Source organism: Cucurbita moschata, unplaced genomic scaffold, assembly GCF_002738365.1.
Source record: "Cucurbita moschata cultivar Rifu unplaced genomic scaffold, Cmos_1.0 Cmo_Scf00001, whole genome shotgun sequence".
In the NCBI taxonomy this organism is placed as follows: Eukaryota; Viridiplantae; Streptophyta; class Magnoliopsida; order Cucurbitales; family Cucurbitaceae; genus Cucurbita; species Cucurbita moschata.
Window position 1 is genome coordinate 4,024,728 of NW_019268517.1, and position 21,770 is coordinate 4,046,497.

The 21,770-nt window shown below is 35.9% G+C and overlaps 1 long non-coding RNA gene and 3 other non-coding genes across 4 annotated transcripts; 1 reads left to right on the forward strand and 3 right to left on the reverse strand.

Annotated features, from left to right (window-relative positions):
- Positions 1-7,585: 7,585 nt before the first annotated feature.
- Positions 7,586-7,667, reverse strand: TRNAS-UGA. Its single transcript has one exon. It is a non-coding gene; the product is annotated as a tRNA-Ser (tRNA).
- A 139-nt stretch (positions 7,668-7,806) lies between these two features.
- Positions 7,807-7,887, reverse strand: TRNAS-UGA. The gene has a single exon. It is a non-coding gene; the product is annotated as a tRNA-Ser (tRNA).
- A 341-nt stretch (positions 7,888-8,228) lies between these two features.
- TRNAS-UGA lies at positions 8,229-8,310 on the reverse strand. Its single transcript has one exon. It is a non-coding gene; the product is annotated as a tRNA-Ser (tRNA).
- A 4,081-nt stretch (positions 8,311-12,391) lies between these two features.
- On the forward strand, positions 12,392-13,476 carry LOC111442741. Its single transcript, XR_002710368.1, has 2 exons — positions 12,392-12,598; positions 12,986-13,476. It is a non-coding gene; the product is annotated as an uncharacterized LOC111442741 (long non-coding RNA).
- Positions 13,477-21,770: the final 8,294 nt, after the last annotated feature.

Genomic DNA, 21,770 nt, shown 5'->3' on the forward strand with positions numbered 1-21,770 from the left:
AACTAACAAATCGTTTACCACACGCTTGTAAATGAAATGATGTCCACTACCATTCCTGTTACTCTGTTCCAGCTTTTTGCACTTCTTCTTCATTGACATCCTTAATTGGAATTAGATTTGAAGGCATCCCTTCTCCACAACTCATTTTGGACACCTTTGATAGATAGTTTTAACAAACTTACTTTGCTTACGAATATTTTGGAGTGTTGAACACTATTCAAATTGATATAGCCGAATCTTACAATAAAGACTAGTTGAGCATTCCTCTATTAAGAGATAGCTTCGAATAAAATTCTTTAATTGAGATGATGGTTGCATTGTTTTAGTCAAACAATCGAGACTAGTGTTTGAACTAGACTAGTGTGTTACTCGTAGTTCAAACATTTTGTAGGTATCTTTAAGTTTTAGTAATAAATTGGATACAATTAAGGTTAATTAAATTGGTAAATAAAAGTTTGGATGGAGCTCATTTTGTAAATAGTTTAATGTATGTTTTTCTCTCAAAATTTATTCAAAGTCAAAGGTCTTATATGAAATGTTGGATTATAAATGTCTAACATATCTATTGTACTAACAAGTGTTTAATACATGTCCAACACGTGTCAAAAAGGGGCATGATAACAAGTTATTCTAATTCTTTCTTTACACCCATTCAAAGTAGTTTAAAAACTAGCATGTCAAATATTACGATTGACTAACTACAACTTTAATTTTGTCATGTACGGGGTCGTTTAAACTAAAGGAACGAATATAAGAATAAACAAAGAAATGAGAAAGGGAAATAAAAGCCTTAAACTTTAGTGCATGGTTTTAAAGATGGAACATGAGAATAAGTTATTCTCATGCTTTTTTTACATTGGTCAAAGAGTATTAAATACGTTTCCAGAATTAAGGGTTTTCTTTCACCTCCTTCTTCCTTTCTTTCTTTTCACGTTTAATTTTTTTTTTAAGAAAAAAGTTAATGGTGAAAATGAAGAGATTAAGAAGGAGAAAGAAAGGAAGAAGAAGAAAAAGAGTGTTTTGTCGTATTTATATTTTAGGTTTTTTAAAAAATGGCATGACATCTTGCCCGTGTGGTGTCATAATTGTGTCTCATATCCCTATATCATTTTCTTGGTGTAATGACTCTAAATTTTTCTATACTCAGAGTCGCTACTAACGTCTCATGCTCATCTCTTATGCGGAAATATAACTCTTAAATGAAAATTTCATTTATAGTATAAATGTCAAAAACATTTAAAACATCCTCGCTCTGGAAAACATAGTCATGGTCTTACGTGTTTAAATATGAAATACTAAAATTTAGAGAAAATAAAAAAACAAATACAAAATAATTTAAATCAATGAAATGGAAAACAACTTATTATAACCTAAAACTTCATCTATGCGTGTCTTGCTTTTACCTAAAAAATGATATGTCACACAGTCTGAGTATTTCGAAAAATACTCGGTAAGTGACCACACTATAGGGGGCCATGCAAATGCAAACACATGCAATCATGCTCTTGGGACTTATCTCTATCTAATCTAGGCGTGGCCTCCAGTCTCGGAATCATATAGATTTGTAGTACTTCCCTACACACGATCTACACGTGCAAGTGTGAGTCCCCAAGGGGCTCGCACACCCACTGGACCCTCTCTGGTTAAGCTACTTTGTAGCGACGTCTGGAGGTCAGTGGAACCTCTATTGTCATGCTCTCCATGAACACCCTCATCATCATATTGTGCACGTCCACACTCATCATCTCTAGAGGAAGTATCCTTATGCTTATGAACATACAACCTTTATGAGGTCCCTCCAATTCCCATCTTAACATCTCTTCTCACACAACCCTCTGGTGTCATCTCTTTGTTACATTAAGTAACACATGCTTTTAGGATATTTATATTAATATCATTTTTATGGTTTTAGGGTTCGCGTCCTAAGTTGATTTATTGACATGATGCAATATGACACTCATCACCATATAACATGCTTAATATGAAAAACATCAACATATTAAGATAAACGTCATGCAATCATCATACTCATTATAACGCCATTAAACATAACAAACATATGAAGTACGTTATACATCGTAATATAACTCATGTACGTTCAAGCCTATCTTATATAAGGTCACTTACATGATTAGCTTATGCTGGTTTCACCAATTTATCCTTAATGAAAGTTCGATTTTTGTCATTTGTATATAAGTCAACCTATATGAACCCTTGACATCAATTTCAAGTTCAATTCTCTAAATTTTACAATGGTGTATGTGTTAAACTTCATGCTCGAACATTAGAGATTTTGTATGGGTAGAATCTTGAAATATTATATTATATTATATATATTTATATATATAATTTTTTTTTATTAAAAATCTCATTTTCTAAGGAGTAGTTTGGAGAAAATTGTTATTATTATTATTATTTTATTTTTATTATTATTATTTACTGTTGTTACATGCTCTTAAATATTGAATTTTCGTAAATGTTTATTTCATCAAAATAGAAGTTAAATTCATATTAAAATGGAGAATAATAATGGAAACTAATATTGTTACTCGATGAATTGATAATCTTAATTATTATAGGGTTTGTTGGGTCATATTCTTTAATTTTTAATTTTTTTTCGAAATCATAGTGTTTTTTATAACTATTTTGGTTTCTCGTTACTCAGAAAACTGTTCACAAATTTGAACAAAAATTTTGGAAATTAAGAACAATTTTTATTTCAGAAATTTTCAAATAATGAATAAATGTAGTTTTTAAAAATCATTTCGGAAGAAAAAATGCATAAATAAATTTAATATGCGTAAAAAAAAAAAAAAAACTCTCCTTTAACCTCTCCCTTAACCTCTCCCCACCCCTTTTCTAAAATAACTCAACAAACTCCTATCAATATTTCCTTATTTCATGCAACAACAAACGGGATAACATAAGAGTAGCAGCAACCGTATTTTACATTTTTCCTTTTATTTTATTAAATATTTTAGTTTATTGAATGATATTGATTTCTAAAAATTTAGGGTCTAAATAAATAAATAAATAAACAAATAAAAATAGTTTTAAAAAAATAACCATTTTCAGTTTTAAGAAAAATGTCAGATTTGAAAAAAACCGGCTTTCTTAGATGCACATTTATACGAAGAGAGAGTTATTAAGTATATATTAAATCTTCATTTTCTTTTATCCTAATTTCATTTTTAGGAAATCATAGTCTATTACATTTTGGATCTTCCTAAATTGTTGTAATTGTTTACTTTTGAGTTAGAAATTAAATATAATTAATTTTATATGAATTCTAGTAAATATGAGTAATTTTATATAAGTAGTTAAAATGAATCGATTCAAAATTGGTCCCATATACAAAAAAAAAAAAAAATTAGAAGAAAAAAATATATGTGAACAAAATTAATTAAAAAAAAAAGGAAATACAAGAAAGGCAATGAAGATTGGGTGAACAAATTTAAAAAGATAATAAAAAGAAAAAAAAATACATATCTCAATTCCCTTCCTTTATTATCCATGTACCGTCTCCATTCTATCTTTCTATTTTTATATATGAAAAGTTCAAATAATAATCAAGGCTCTATTCATAACAATAACAATAGAAAAGAAATTTTTAATAAAAATAGAATAATATATTATATATAATATAATTTTCCAAAAACACATTAGGTATATATTGAAAAATGATATATAGAAAACGCTACTTAGGTATAGATCCAATAGAGCTATTTAGCAGGTCATTCTTAGGACGTCGATAGTAGGGTTTTCGAATCTACGCGCGCGGGCATAGCTCAACAGATTTCAAGTCTATCTCCTTGACCACTTGGATATATTGACATTTATGATAGTTAATGTGCAATACCACCTATTAGAAGTCATTCTTAGGATGTTGATAGAAGGGTTAGAACTCGCGGACAAATCCCAATAGATTTATCCCAATAGATTTCAAGTCATTCTTAGGATGTTGATAGCAGGGTTAGAACTTGCGCAGACAAATCCCAACAGATTTCAAGTCTGTCTCCTTGACCAGATGAACATATCGACATTTATGATATTTAATATTTTTGTTCTTAATAATTAAATAGGTATGCTACTCAATATAAGTCCAAAACTTCTCAATTTAATTCCAAGTCATGCATATTCTAACAACCTAAGCCAAGATATGCTCGCTTCTTAACTCGTCCTAGTGATCCCTACAAGTATTACGTGCCTAAAGTCCATGTAGAGCTTGCTTTTCCACTAGTTGGAGGCTCTAAATTTTTTAAAAAATAAACTGGTGAGTCCCCCATTCATGTTGACATAAGGTGAGTATTGAAATAGTGGTGATAACAGTCAAAATGGTTAAAGTCCTCAAGCTGTGGAAGGAGGTCACATATGAGTGTTACCAATTTCGTTCACCCTCGGTACAAAATATTTCATTTATTTTTGCAAGGGTTAGAGCACGGATTCCGTATTATTATTTAAAACTTGAAAAATAGAACCTAATGAAAAAATTATATATCTTCTCCTCTTTGTCCAATACACCTAAAGTCATTCTTAGACGTCAACAGCAGGGTACAAACCTTCAAAGCATAGCCCAATAGATTTGAAGTCTTTCTCCGTGACCACTCTAACATATCAACATTTATGATAATTAATATTTTTGTTCTTAATAATTAAATAAGCATGCTACTCAATATGAGTCCAAAACTGCTCCATTTGATTCTTAGTCATGCATAATCTAACAACTTAAGCTAAGATATGCTCGCATCCAAACTCGTCCTAGTGATCCCTACGTGCCTAAAGTCTATGTGTCGTTATTCTTGTTGACTTAAGGTGAGAATTGAATTAGGGGTGAAAACAGCAAAAACTAGCCCTTACACTTTGGAAGGAGGTCACATGAGTGTAGTAATCCTAATAAATAAAAAACGGCTCGCATCCAAACTTGTCCTAGTGATCTCTAGGTGCCTAAAGTCTGTGTCCTTATTCTTGTTGACTTAAGGTGAGTATTGAATTAGGGGTGAAAACAACATTTATGAGTGTAGTAATCCTAATAAATCAATATTTTCCATAATCAAAGATATAATTTCATAGGAGTCATTGTCCTCTGACTTATTATGAAAAGAATGATATACCTTCTCCTCTTCGTTCGATACCACCTATTAGAAGTCATTCTTAGGACGTCGACAACAGGGTACGAACCAACGTGTGGGTATATCCCAAAAGATTTCAAAGAATGATATAGTTTCTCCTCTTTGTCCGATACCACCTATTAGAAGTCATTCTTAGGACGTCGACAACAGGGTACGAACCTACGTGTGGGTATATCCCAAAAGATTTCAAGTCTATCTTCTTAACCACTCAGAACATTTATGATAATTAATATTTTTGTTTTTAATAATTATATAGGAATGCTACTCAATATGAGTTCAAAAAACTCGTAAGTCGTTAATCATGTAGACGGTGAAAACGATAAAATGATATATCTGCCCCACTTTGTCCTATACACACCTATTGGTGGTCATTCTTAGGTCGTAAATAGCAGAGTTCAAACCTACACAAGCATTGTTCAACAGATTTCAAATTTGTTTCCTTGACCACTCAGACATATCGATACTTAAGGTGAGCATTGAAATAGCGGTGAAAACGATAAAATGATATATCTTCCCAACTTTGTCCTACACACCTATTTGGAAGTCATTCTTAGCGCGGGCATAGCCCAACAGATACACCTATTTGGAAGTCATTCTTAGGTCATCGACAGCAGGGTTCGAACTTACGCGGGCATAACCAACTAGATTTCAAGTATGTCTCCTTGACCACTCGAACATATCAACATTTATGCTAATGAATATTTTGGTTTTTAATAATTAAATAGGCATGCTTCTCAATATGAGTCCAAAAAAACTCGTAAGTCCTCATTCATGTTGACTAAAGGTGAGTATTGAAATAGCGGTGGAAACGAAAAATGATCATTCATGTTGACTTAAGGTGAGTATTGAAATAGCGGTAAAGGTGAGTATTGAAATAGCGGTGAAAACGAAAAATGATCATTCACGTTGACTTAAGGTGAGTATTGAAATAGCGGTGAAAACAAAAAATGTTTTATCTTCCCAACTTTGTCGTATGCACCTATTTGGAAGTCACTCTTACGTCGTCGAGAGCCGGGTTCGAACCTGCAAAGGCATAGCCCAAAAAATTTCAAGTCTGTCTCCTTGATCACTAGGACATATCAACATTTATGATAATTAATATTTTTGTTTTTAATAATTAAATAGGCATGCTACTCGATATGAGTCCAAAAAATACTCGTAAGTTCATGATATATCTTCCCAACTTTGTCCTATACACCTATTTGGAAGTCATTCTTAGGTCGTCGACAGCAGGGTTTGAAGCCGGGAAACAAATACACCTATTTGGAAGTCATTCTTTGGTTGTCAACAGCAAGGTTTGAAGCGAGCGAGCATAACCTAGCAGATTTCAATTCTGTCTCGTTAACCACTCGGACATATCGACATTTATGATAATTGGTATTTGTTTTTAATAATTATATAGGCCTATTACTCAATATGAGTCCAAAAAAACTCGTAAGTCCTCTTTCATGTTGACTTAAGGTGAGTATTGAAATAACGGTGAAAACGATAAAATGATGTATCTTCCCAACTTTGTCTTATACACCTATTTGGTGGTCATTCTTAGATCGTCGACAGCAGGGGGTTCGAACATACGCGGGCATAGCCCAACAGATTTCAAGTCTGTCTCCTTGACCACTCGGACATATCAACATTTATGCTAATTATTTTTTTTAATAATTAAATAGGCATGCTACTCAATATGAGTCCAAAAAAACTCGTAAGTCCATGATATATCTTCCCAACTTTGTCCTATACACCTATTTTTTGGTAGTCACTCATAGGTCGTCGAATCCTTGACCACTCAGACAAATCGACATTTATGATAATTAATATTTGTTTTTTATAATTATATAGGCATGCTACTCAATATGAGTCCAAAAAAACTAGTAAGTCCTCATTCATGTTGACTTAAGGTGAGTATTGAATTTGCGGTGAAAACGATAAAATGATATATCTTCCCAACTTCGTCCTATACACCTATTTGGAAATCATTCTTAGGTCGTCGACAACAGGGTTCAAATCTGCGCGGGCATAGCGCAAGAGATTTCAAGTCTGTCTCCTTGACCACTCGGACATATCAGGCATGCTACTCAATATGAGTCCAAAAAAAACTCGTAAGTTCATGATATATCTTCCCAACTTTGTCTTATACAAACACCTAATTGGTGGTCATTCTTAGATCATCGACAGCAGGGTTCGAACCTACGCGGGCATAGCCCAACAAATTTCAAGTCTGTCTCCTTGACCACTCGCCTTGACCACTCGGACATATCGACATTTATAGTAATTAATATTTTTGTTTTTAATAATTAAATAGGCATGCTACTCAATATGAGTCCGAAAAAACTCGTAAGTTCATGATATATCTTCCCAACTTTGTCCTATACACCTATTTTTTGCACCTATTTTTTGGCAGCCCATGATGTATCTTCCCAACTTTGTCTTATACACCTATTTGGAGGTCATTCTTAGATCGTCGACAGTAGGGTTTGAACCTACACGGGCATAGCCCAACAGATTTCAAGTCTGTCTCCTTGACCACTCGGACATATCGACATTTATGCTAATTAATATTTTTGTTTTTAATAATTAAATAGGCATGCTACTCAATATGAGTCCGAAAAAACTCGTAAGTCCATGATATATCTTCCCAACTTTGTCCTATACACCTATTTTTTGGTAGTCACTCTTAGGTCGTCGAAGCAGGGTTGGAACCTGCGCGGGCATAGCCCAACAGATTTCAAGTCTGTCTCCTTGACCACTCGGACATATCGACATTTATGATAATTAGTATTTGTTTTTAATAATTATATAGGCATATTACTCAATATGAGTCCAAAAAAACTGGTAAGTCTTCTTTCATGTTGAGTTAAGGTGAGTATTGAAATAGCAGTGAAAACATGTTGAGTTAAGGTGAGTATTGAAATAGCAGTGAAAACGATAAAATGATGTATCTTCCCAACTTTGTCTTATATACCTATTTATACCTATTTGGAAATCATTCTTAAGTCGTCGACAAGGTGAGTATTGAAATAGCAGTGAAAACGATAAAATGATGTATCTTCCCAACTTTGTCTTATATACCTATTTATACCTATTTGGAAATCATTCTTAAGTCGTCGACAGCAGGGTTCGAACCTGCGCAGGCATAGCCCAATAGATTTCAAGTCTGTCTCCTTGACCACTCGGACATATCGACATTTATGATAATTAATATTTTTGTTTTTAATAATTAAATTGGCATGCTACTCAATCCGAGTCCAAAACTGTTCAATTTGATTCCTAGTAATGCATATTCTAACAACCTATGTCATGCTCGCTTCCAAACTTGTCTTAGTGATCCCTACAAGTATTACGTGCCTTAAATCCATGTGGTGCTTTATTTTCCACTAGCTCGAGGCTTTAAATTTTTGAAAAACAAACTCGTAAGTCGTCATTCATGTTGACTTAAGGTGAGTATTAAAATAGTAGTGAAAACTCAAAATGGTAAAAAAACTAGCCCTCACGTCTCTTGAGATTAAGTAGGCTAGACAAAACCTTAAAGTGGGGATATCTCTAGAATACTGTGCATTTAAGCCTGGCTAAACAAAACCCTAGAGTGGGAATACTTCTAGAATACCTTGCATTTGAGCCCGCGATGTGAGTGCCAGCGGACCCAAACCCCGAAAGATTTATGAGATCTTGCACGAGAATTCTAGAGATGAATGAATCTCTAGAGGATCGTCAGCTAACCTCCCTCAAGCATGTTCAGATAGAGTTACTTAGATCCAGCCATACGATCCCTCAGATTTACTTGTGAGGTCACTCGCACCTCACCTCCCTCAAGCCTTACTAGAACTCAGAGATAAGATCGTGGATACCTAACTAAGATAAGGATGCAGAAAGAGCCTAACAAGTAGGCTAGGTTGCATATACTCACACCCCCGAGGAAGAAGTCATTCTTAGGACGTCGAGAGCAGGGTTTGAACTTATGCGGGCATAGCCCGACAAATTTTAAGTCTGTCTCCTTGACCAAGGCATGCTACTCAATATGAGTCCAAAACTACTCAATTTGATTCTTAGTCATGCATATTCTAACAACTTATGCCAATGCATATTCTAACAACTTAAGCCAAGATATGCTCGCATCCAAACTCATCCTAGTGATCCCCACATGTATTAGGTACCTAAAGTCCATGTGGAGCTTGCTTTTCCACTAGTTCGAGGCTCTAAATTTTTGAAAAACACACTTGTAAGTCCTCCTTCTTATGACGTAAACAGTAGGGTTCGAACCTGCGCGGGCATAGCCCAACAGATTTCAAGTCTGTCTCCTTGGTGTTGTCATGTGTTGACTTGCGACAAAAACAACCCCTTCGGCTCGACTCAGCTTTCGATGACTCCTCGATGTATCCGACTCAGGATTCCCAATTTTAGCCCATTTTCCACCGTTCTAACCCTTTCGAACCTATTTTCGGGCTCGATTAAGGTAATTGAGGGTTTTTTAGTGTCATATTTCACATTTATTAATTGGACTAATATTAATTGTGAAATACTAACAAAAGGTGAATGTGATAGGAAACTAATCCCAAAAACATTTGGAGTAGCTCTTGAGGAACGAGAGCTAACATTATAATTAGAGAGTACGCCGCCTAAGGCCAACCAAGTAAGTGGCCTTACTATAGGATAGGCTAGAAATTGTATGAGCTATAATATATGATTGTTTGCGATGATGTACGATGATGCATGCGATATTTATGATTTATGAGTTGTATTGTATTATGTCGTGCGCTAGTTATATAATGATGTATGAGCTATGGTGTATGAGTTATGATGCATGATGATGTACATAGATTTTATGATGATGTATGACGTACTTGACATGCTTGATACAATTAATGGCAGTATGATGATTATGATGTTTTTGCTACTTACCTTAATATGATGCCGTTTTTCATATTAAGCATGTTGTTTGATGATGAGTGCCATGTTTGCATCATATCGATAGATCAACCTAGAACACAACCCTAAGAGCATGAATAACAATATTAATATAAATATCTAATAAGTATGTATTACTAAATGTAATATAGAGATGAGACTAGAATTGTGTCAGAAGAGATGTTAAGAAGAGAATTATAGGGATCTCATGCAGGTTGTGTGTATAAGCATATGGATACTTCCGCTTGAGATGATGAGTGCAGCTGCACACAGTATGATGATGAGGGTGATCATGGTGAGCATGACACTAGGGGTTTGTTGACCTTTGGACATCGCTATAAACAACTAGCTTTACCAAAGAGGGTCTAGGGAGTGTGTGAACCGCCTAGAGATTCGCACTCACATGTGTGGGTCGTGTGTAGCGAAGTAATACACATCCATAGTAGTCCGGACTGGAGGCCTAGATAGAGATAGGTCCCTAGAGCATGATTGCATGTGTTTGCATTTAGCACGACCCCTGTAATGGGATCACTTACTGAGTATTCTTCGAAATACTCAGGTTGTGTGTCACATCACTTTTCAGGTAAAGGCAAGGTGCCCATGTACGGATGACGACGACATCGTGAGCAGAGACCATGATACTTGCATAGGGTAGAATGGGTCTTGCTTTTCATTGTTTTAAATTATTTTGTATCTGTTTTATCTTGAAGTTCAATATTTTGTATGAAACATATAATACCATGGCAGTGTTTTCTAGAGATGAAACTGTTTAAATGTTTTCGATATTTATACTAGAAATGATATTTCTTTAAGAGTTATATTCCGCATATTAGCAGAGCATGAGACGTTAGTAGAAATTTAGAGTCGTTACATTTTCGAACACGTACGTTAGGCTAGAATAAGATGTTTTTAATTTAAAAGTTTATTTATTTTATTTCGTCTTTCATTATGTCGGTCTTAAAGATATTTTCAAACCAAGAGCAACAAATTTGAACTTGTGCAAGCAAAGACCAAAAAATTTCAAGTCTATCTCCTTAACAAATGTCATTTGGATAAAATATATATATACACGATCTATTTCTCGTTAGATAAGTTTTATCTATCCCGCGATAATTTGACATATACTATTTCTTTGAGATGAGTTGTTCAAGTTTTTCACCCTAACCTCAGGATCCTCATTAGCGTTCTAATTAGAAATATACAGAATCTCAACAAGCCCAACGACCTTCTGCAAAGATTTACATTCGGAATTCGGGCGCTGCATTGGCCTCTTCGCCAACCAAGTTGTCATCGACCTCCTCGCCAAAACCAGCTCCTTCCCCCACTGTGGCGACTCTTCTAGCTTCAACACTGTCTTCATCCCTTACTCCGAGGGACGTGGTTCCCTCTCCATCCATTGAAACTTTACCATCTACTATGGTGTCAGGTACTTCTCCATTGGCTCCGCGTACTATTTCGTTGCCGGCCTCCACTCCTCACAATGGTGGTGCTTTGAACAGAAGCATTATCTATGGATCTATCATTGTGGCTCTTTACCCACTCCTGATGGTCTCTTTGTTATTCAGTTAAAATATACTCGAGATATTCTTACTCGTGCTCATTTTCTCGATAGCAAACCAATCCACAAGGCGTAGACCTCACTCCGTCTCCACCCTACCTCACTCCGTCTCCACCCCTCTCTTTCTTTATTCGTCTAAAATACACCCTAGGGTCCGCACTCTCATTTTCTGCCCTCTTCTTCATCTCTTCTTCATTGCCATCATCGAACCCTCTCTCCCGGTCTCTTGCTCTTTTCTCAAAATAGAGTCATTGTCATAATTTTGAAGCCTCTACCTTGAGTCTCTATGGTCCACACCCATGGAATTCTTATGATAATTTTCCATTCTCTCACTCTCTCTCTCTCTTTTTTTTTTTTTTTTGTTCTATTCCACGCTTGACCAAGGCCTTTCAAATGTCCCTCTCTCTTTCTTCTCCTTCTTCCTTTTGGTTTTCCCTCCTACTTCGTACTTTAAGACATATTCTTGTCAAAGCTAAGGCACCATTGCCACTGCCCGACGATCCCTTTGCAATTTTTGATGATCAAGAAAATAATATGTAGTTTAACAAGACGTCTCCTCCGAACCAGGTTGCTAACATCTTCATAAAAAGTGTTTCTTGACCCCTCTTTAAACTTTTAAAATCCAAACTTCATGTTCATTCAAATTCAACGCTTGTCGAGGAGGGGGTGTTAAGGATATTATAATACTCGAGATTTTAAATAAAGAAAAAAAGAACGGTCATGGTCAACATAGGGGCAAAAGGGTAATTTTTTGTGGGGTCTGGTTTGTTGGGCATAAGAGAGAGGAAAAAAAAGGGAAAAAAAAAAAGAGAAAGAGAGATGAGAAAGGAGAAAGGAAAAGAAGCTAGGGTTTGTGAGAGATGAAGAGTAGAGAAGCCAAACCACCTTAGATCTGTCGTTGGAGATCGAATCCAAGGCAAGAAACTTCGAAGCAAGACTTCTCTCAGTGCTCGAAAAGGAGTTTGGGTGGTGGATTCACCCATTCCAGTACGAAAATCCGAGAACAAACAAAGTAAGATTCCGAACTTCTTGTTTTGATTTTATCTAGATCTGAGGAGTTTCTTGAGCGTTAGATATGTAGTTTCTGAGGTATGTAACTAAAAGAAGATACACAGGTTTCTTGAAGTTTCTGGACGAAAATCAGAGTTTAGGCGAAGTTCGGGTAAACCGATCCGGAACAGAAAACGTGATTTTTTTCATATCTTTGGACGACTTAAACTGATTCTGTGCATAAGAAAAAAATCAAGGAAAACTATATTGTAGAAGTAGAATATGAGATCTAGAATATTTGTGAGGAAAATTTGTTGATATGGATTACGGATTGAAAGATAAGAAAATCTGAAGAAAATAGATCGAAAAAGCGAAAACGCTAACATCTAAAAATTTGAAACACACGCAGGAGAGAGAAAGAGACCGTCACGCGTCGACCGCAAACGAAGGAGCGCGGCGGAGCCGGCGTGCGCCATGTGGCGACATTCCACTGGTACATTGCGTTCGGCCACTCCGTCGACACGCGTTAAGCGCGGAGTCGAGTCGACCCGAACGTCCGCCAAACCGAGCCAGAAACCTGCGAACCAACCCGACACCTTCCACCAATCAATGTGCGCCACGTGTCACGCCCACAAAATTTGAGGGGTAAGTCTACGCCCGCTAGGGTTTGAAATGCGGCACTGCCAGCGCATGTGGCCTGCGCGTGGAGGTCGCACGTGTTGTGGGAGCATGTTGGTGCGTGTGTGAGCGTGTCGGTGCGTGCACGGCACGTGTGACCCTATTCTCTCACCCGCTCAGCCTCTGTTTGCTTGTTTTTCGTCCCGATTTCAACTTTGATCCTATTTTTATGTGAATTAGGACCTATCAAAGAAATTCTATAATTTTTAGAACCTTTTTCGACGAATAATTCAAGCTTAGGAAGGCACGCGTCAACCACATAAGTAGTCATTTGAATTTCTACGAACAATACTTGTAGGAACCGCTTGGAATGAGATGCATGCTATCATACCAATAAACTTTGCTAGCCAGACCTAGCATATGAGAATGGAAACCATAGAAATGAAATAATTAAGAAAATCAATGGAATCTAGATATGAGCGATTATGTATCTGTTTAGATTGAGATTGTGATAATGTATGTATGCATGAGAAGGAAGGGAAACCTGTGAAATCTGCGCTCTAAGTGAAGGTGGACGTTATTTTCCCGTTGAACATGTTTGTTAATATTGCATGAATTGTTGCATGTTAACTTCAGTGTATGATTGCTTGTATTATTTTTCTTGCTGAATAGGAAAGAACTACGAGTTTAGACTAGGGCGCTTGAGATTATGTAGGCTAGACAGAACCCTATAATGAGGATACCTCTAAAATACTGTGCATTTAGGCCTGGGTGTTATTTTTCTTGCTGAATAGGAAAGAACTACGAGTTTAGACTAGGGCGCTTGAGATTATGTAGGCTAGACAGAACCCTATAATGGGGATACCTCTAAAATACTGTGCATTTAGGCCCGGGAAGCGATTATCAGTGGACCCAGACCCTAGTATTCCAAACCATGACAGGTTTGTGAGACCTTGCATTAGAATCCTAGAGATGAATGAATCCAAGTCTAAGCCACCAAGAATCTGCCCTAGAAAGACTAGTAGGACACCACGATAACTGTAGGTAGCCCGCTGGAGTTGAGCAGTGTGAATAGTGTCACCAAAACCTCCACTTCCCTCTCTGCTCTGATACCGTACCGTCAAGACAGAACTTCGGTACTGAGATCTTTAAGCTAGGTAGAGCCGGACAGGGAACTGTGGCCTGTGCCCCGACCTAGTGGTGATAGCTAAGTTCTAAACAGGACCCCTGGGCTAGAGAAATCTGTCATGAGCAGGGGAACGTGGAACCACGTAGGATGACTTAATGTTAGACGAACACGAATCTCTACAATGGTATGATATTGTCCACTTTGAGCATAAGTTCTCATGGCTTTGCTTTGGGTTTTCCCAAAAGGCCTCATACCAAATGGAGTTAGTATTTCTCACTCATAAACCCATGATCATTTCCTAAATAGCCGATGTGGGACTTTCATCATCCAACACCTCCCCTCGAACAAAGTGCACCTTCCCTTAATCGAGGCTCGACTCCTGTGGGGAGTCTTAGTCATTTTTTACTGCCTTCAAGGAGGCCTCCTCGACTCCTTTTCTGTTGTCATTTTTTACTGCCTTCGAGGAGACTTGACTCCTTTTCTGTTGGAGTTCTTTGTTTGATATTTGAGGATTTACCAATCTTTTGGCATGTCTAAGTTTTGGGCATGGGTCTGATACAATGTTAGACGAACACGACTCTCCACAATGGTATGATATTGTCTACTTTGAGCATAAGCTCTCATGGCTTTGCTTTGTGTTTCCCCAAAAGGCCTCATAACAAATGGAGTTAGTATTCCTCACTTATAAACCCCATGATCATTTCCTAAATTAGCCGATGTGGGACTTTTATCATCCAACACTTAGTAACTGACCGACACACAGGGGATCGCAACCCTCGAGTTTAGTGGATGTACGGTCCCGTGGGAGGGTTGTCAGCTAAACTCCACGATTGATGTTTAGAGAGGGTTACTTATTCAGATCTAGTCATACGATCCCCTTAGGTTACTTGTGAGGTCGTGCCTCACCTCAAGACACTGATCATTCCAATGCATAAGATGGGCAAGCCTCCTAAGATACAGAAAAGAGAGTTGCAACTTAGTTCGACTCACTAGAACCCCAAGATAAGACCGTCGAAACCTACTAAGATAAGGATGCGAAAAGAGCCTACAAGTAGGTTGTTTACTGAGTATCTTTCTACTTTTTTTTTTTCAGGTACCAGTCGAGGTGGGGAGGTGTCACAAAGGGGTGTTGTTCCACAGCGTTAGTCCTGGTCTTTTTGGAGTCTTTTGTATTTCCCATTTGTAATATTTGAATTTAATTTTGGTGTCGTTGACTTCCTTTTCTTGTTTTAATTTTATCAAATTTTTATCTTCTATTTTATTTTCTTTTTAATTTTTATTTGTTTTCGCTTTCGTCTTTTAGTCCTGATTCGATTTTCGAAGCCTAAAAAATCGGGTCATTACAGATATATAGTCATGAATTATAGTTTACCATATATATCATATTTGATCTTTTCTTATAAACAAATATTTTCTATTAAGGCTTGCTATAGTTATCATATTTGCCCTTTTATTACAAGTAAATATCTTGTATTCATCTATTATTCCCCTCGTATTTTTTGTAATCTATTTATTCTCTAAATGATTAGAAAAAAAAACTTTCATTCCGTGTGGTATTTTTAACAAATATTCTCATTTGAGACTCACATTTAGCATGTATTGATAAAATAAAAAAAAGTGAGGTCATAAATAAATAATTTTTCATAGCTTTATGATGTTGTATTATATGTGAATCATGTCTTCCTTTTCCGGTCCTAAACCTCCTCCAATAGGAAAAAATAGCATACAATACCAATGTCATTCATCATGGATTGTTCTTCGATGTATTAATTTATGTTGAGTTTGACATCATTTTAATTTTGTCAAACATATAATGGTGTGTTTTAATGTTTTTAGCACTTTTAACTTTTAAAAAAAAAATTAAAACAATCATATCGACACTTATAAAACAATCATATACTATTTCTTTGAGATGAAATGTTCCAAGTTTTTCATATTCACATTTGTTGTATTAAGAAAAAATTAAAAAAAAAAGTTTGGTTATTTGAACTAAAAAGGATAAATTACCATTCTAGTTCGTTAACTTTTATGTTTAGGTCTAATAGATCCTTGCAAATTTAGATATTATTTAAATAGGTCGTAAATTTTGAAAATGTCACATAGTTCCCTAATTTTTTTTTTTTAATTTTATAAATTTATTAGGCATAAAATTAAAATTTATAAATGTGGGCTAATTAAATAACACATCAAGAAAAAGGTACAGGCATGATGGAATTCTTGTTGACAAATGTTTGGTGTAAACTCATTTGTTGGATCTTAGGTTGAGGAAAATAAGGAATTTTATTTGTCTTTTTAAGTTTTTTCATCTCGATCAATTTCTCCAATTCCCAAACCTCATTGCATCATCATGCCCCGTTACAGTCGTACCATATTAAAAAGATTTTAGCTTTCCATTATTATTTTATTTTATTAATTAAGAGGCTTAAAGATTCGAATATCTAATATCTTTGAAGATATATATGTACTCTTTTATTAAATATATTATTGCGTCTATAATTTTTTTTATATATTTTCATTTTAATTTTTAATTCTACTTCTTTTTATTGTTAAAATATTGAAATTCTAAAGTTACTTAGTGGTTCCATTATTTTGGTTATAGTCTATATCTATTGATTGAAGGGAGAAGTTTTCGAGATTGAAGAATGAAAGGAGAGTAATAAGATTTATAATCTTAACCTATATTCGGAGTAAGGATAAGTTACTGTAATCCCTATGAGTTTAATTAATTAACATCTCTCATGCTTTAACGTACTCTGTTATGGCATAATCATTGACTAATGTTCTAAAGTTCTAGGTCTTAACACTCTAAAACTATAAGTTTAGCATTTCAATGTATTTATTTTCGGTAATGGTATTTTATTATGGTATTCATGGGTTAGGTTTAGTTATGACATTTTTTTAGATTCAATCTAACTTTTTGAGTTATTAACTTTTTCAACTAAATTACCCTTATCAAATAATCATTTTCAATAATGCCGGATATATTCGAGTGATTAAGGAAACAAACTTGAAATCTGTTAGACTTTGCACGCGCCGGTCTTCATCTTTTTGTCCATGTTTTAAAATATTGTTTTGTCTAATGTTTTGGCCTAAGCTTGAAACGTAAGAGTTCTTCTTAGAAATAGCCCAACATGATCTTGAGCATGTAAAGTCTTGTTAGCGGCCAATGGTGCATGTGGGGAGTCACCTATTTCATGGATACCTCATTAGTCGCCCTAGGAGGTAAGGTCGTAAGGACTGTAAGGAACATTTTACCCCATATTTGGTTTTCGCTCCTAATGTTTTCCAATGACTCTCAAACTCCCCTAACTTAAACAACTCCTAAGCTAAGGATTCATGTAGCTTTTGATAATATTTGGAGGTCGTTTAGGGCTTCGAACTATAGGGGGTCCTCCTTAGGAGCATTATGGTCATTTTCCACTGTTACTTGGTTTTCCTATCTAATCGTATACAATGACTATCAAATTTCATATATAAGCCCAACATAATACAATATGCACATCTTAAAATTTCATATGAAGCGGATTTCATTTAGTGGGTGATTTAAATGTTACCTAAATCTCGAGAGACTTGATTGGTTTGGGGTCTTAACTCATGGTTGTTTGGATTTTTCTTTCATGGAACCTTAGTTCACACTTGTTTTAAGGTTCATATAGATGTCCAAGTGATTCCTACAAAGTATTTCTTGAGAAAAGTCTAAGCTGACTAGTTACCTTTTGTTCGACTTCGGAATCCTATTTCTTGAGCTTTCAGTACTCGTTTTCCTCCGAATTTTTTGTAGTAGCTTCCTGAATGAGAATAGTTTCTGAAACCATTGAGAATTTTGTAAGAACCGGTTAGAAAGGGGTTCAATTTAATAAAAAACTAAAGAGGGTCAGTTTTAGAGTTGATATAGTCGGTTTAGTTGAACCAGCCACATCATCGTCTTCTACCTCCCGCAGAGGGAGAAGACGATTCGTGGTGTTGCTCCTCCATCTGAAAATGGAGCCCGCCAGCCCATTCCAGTGTTTCTCCCCTCGATTCCTTCATGAAACTTAAAGATCTATCAAGGAAGATTTTAGGATAGATATCTCACTTGCTCATGAACTACAATGTAAGTTACAAACGTTCAAAGTCGGGAGAAAACTCATTTTGTCGCAGAAGTAAACCAAGGAGGTGGTGTTATTGGTTACGACAATGCAAACACTATTAGACCACTTCTCCTTCACCAAAGATCTTCCTTAAACCTTTCTTAAACTAAAGGAATTAATTCTTAGAGGTTTTCTAGGCGTGGTTGAGGCGAATTTTGAGTTCCTTCCACAGCCTGCAACTTAACTCAGAACACGATTTTTCAGTCTATTGGTCAACTCGAACTAGGTCGTCTTAGCCCTCGATTCCTTCATCAAACATGTTCCATTTAGTCCTCTCAAGCTATTGGAAACATCAATTTTGGGCATTAAGGGTCGTAAGCAAGAATTCAAATTTCTTCCCCAAAACGTACCCGATATCAATTTTCTTCGATTACGCTTGTTCCTAAGGTTGTCTCCCTTCAAGGCCTTCTTCGAAAATTGTGCAGAAATATTAGGTTATGGAGCCTGTTGCTCATTTATAACTTAGTCAACGGTTATACGTAGTAAAGCTATATTATGTAAATGACATATAAAGTAAATTGTCATAAATAGTAAATAACTATCTATAGTAAAAAGCTATATATAGTAAGTTAAATAGCTTTGAAAATTTACTTTTTGTATTGTCTGTATTCTCACATACCGTACATACTTGGAGTCATCAATACAAATCCTTTAGCCAGAGTTCTCGTTACATTTTCTCTATTCTATTCTTTGTGTTCATCTAGATCGAGTGTGTGCGTTGTTGTGTGATCCTAACAACTGGTATCAGAGCCAAGGCGAAATTCACCACGATTTGTAAAGATGAAAACCTTAAAGATTGGAATTGAGAAGTTCAATGGATTCAATTTTGGTTTCTGGACAATGCAAATTGAAGATTATCTGTATCATAAAGATCTTCACGAACCCTTATTAAGAATGATGCCAGATACCATGACCACGAAGCAGTTGAAGCTCAAGGATCGACAAGCGTTAGGGTTGATCTAGTTGACACTATCCAGAAATGTGATGTTCAACATTATCAAGGAGAAGCAACGTCAGATTTGTTGAAGGTGCTGTCGAATATGTACGAAAAACCATCAGCTATGAACAAGGTGTATTTGATGAGGAGATTGTTCAATCTACAGCTGTTTGAAGGTGGATGTGTTGTTGATCATATAAATGAATTTAATATGATCGTAAGTCAATTGAGTTCGGTGGAAATTAATTTCGAGGATGAAATTAAAGCATTGATTTTGATGTCATCTTTACTCGAGTCGTGGGATACTGTTGTTGTCGCAATCAGCAGTTTCTGAGGATCTGATAAACTAAAGTTTGATGAAATTCGAGATGTAGTTCTCAACGAAAGTATTCGTAAACGAGAAATTGGATATTCATCTAGTAGTGCTCTCAGTATTGACCAACGGGGAAGAAGTAAATCGAAGAGCTCAAACAAAGGGCGATCAAAATCAAAGAACCAAGAAAGCTATTAGGGGAAAACCTCTTTTAATGTTTTACCCCTATGCGTGTTGGAATTGTGGAGAAAAAGGTCACTTTCGAACAGACTGTACAAGACCAAAGAGAAAGTAGAATCACAAATCTAGATGATGATGATTTTATAAATTCAGCCAAAGACATTGGGGATGCTCTAATCCTTAGCGTGAACAGTTTGATTGAATCATGAATTTTGGATTAAGGTGCATCGTTTCATTCGTCTCCAAATAAATAGTTGTTCTTGAATTTCAAGTCTTGAAATTTCGAGAAGGTGTATCTTGCTGACAACAAAGATTTGAAGATTAAAGAACAAGGGAATTTCTGCATAAAAACTTATGTAGGAAATCAGTGAACATTAAAGGATGTTAGATATATTTCTGGTCTCAAGAAGAACCTGATCTCTATTGGTTAGTTGGACAACACAGAGTATGCAACAGAGTTAGAGAAGTGTTCGTGAAGATTATGAAGGGTGCTATGGCGGTAGCACGTGACACAAAATTTGGAACCTTATACACCACTGGAGGGTGTATGCTGTTGTTGCTGAGAGTGCTTCAAATTCAAGTCTATGGCACAATAGATTTGGATATATGAGCATGAAAGGAATGAAAATGCTGGCTGCGAAAAGAGTTTTAGAAGGTCTGAAATATGTTGATGTGGGTCGTTGTGAGAACTACGTTATGAGCAAGCAGAAACGAGTTAGCTTCACAAGGACTGCTAGAGAATTGAAGTGTGGTTGGAAATGATCTATACAGATGTGGAGCAAGGTTCCGAAACCACAAAGCAAGTGGGAGTTGAGCTTGAGTTGCAGGGAAACTCACCTAGTGATATTGTAGCAGATACTCATGAAACTCCTGAGATTACTGCTGAGAAACCAGAAATGGAGCAAGGTTCCAAGACAACGAAGCAAATGAGAGTTGAGCTTGAGTTGCTGGGAAACTCACCTAGTGATGTTGTAGCAGATACTCATGAAACTCTTAAGACTATTGCTGAGGAACTAGAGGTGGAGCAAGGTTCCAAGACAACGAAGCAAGTGGGAGTTGAGGTTGAGTTGAGAAAAAAATCACTTAGTAATGTTGTAGCAGATACTCAAGAACTCTTGAGACTGTTGCAGCGGAACCAGCGATAGAACAAGTGACACTTGAACCAGTGTTGAGAAAATCATCTAGTACTATCAAAGTACCAGATATGTATGTACCTTCATTACACTATATGTTGTTGATGAAAGGGAACCAGAGCCCTTTGATGAGGCCCTACATTTGGAGGATACAACCAAGTGGGAGCAAGTCATGGATGATGGGATGTCTAGACTTCAAAAATGCGTTGTACTAAGGCTGAGTACGAAGACAATATGAATGACTGACTATCTAGAAGAATTGGGCAAGAAGCAGCACAAAAAAATTCTTTATAGAGATAGTCAGAGTATCATACAGTTGGTGAGGAACTCGGTCTATCATTTAAAGATAAAACACGAAAAGCAATACTATTTCACTTGTAGGTTAGTGGAAGATGGTGATATGTTTTGAGAAGATAGAGAGTGCGAAGAATCCAGCAAACATGTTGACAAAATGTGTTGACGTTGGAATATTAAAGATGTCCAAATCCTCAATTGGTATAGTGTAATGAAGATGCTCATGGTCGTTTGAGAATGAAATTCTTGGTTGACTGGATCAGTCTCCAAGTGGGAGAATTGTTAGGTTATGGAGTCTTGGTGCTTATTTATAGCTTAGTCAACGTTTATACATAGTAAAACTATATTTGGTAAATGACATATAAAGTAAATTGTCATAAATAATAAATAGTAATGTACAGTAAAAAGCTATATATGGTAAAACAATATATGGTAAATAAGTTTATATATAATAGATGGT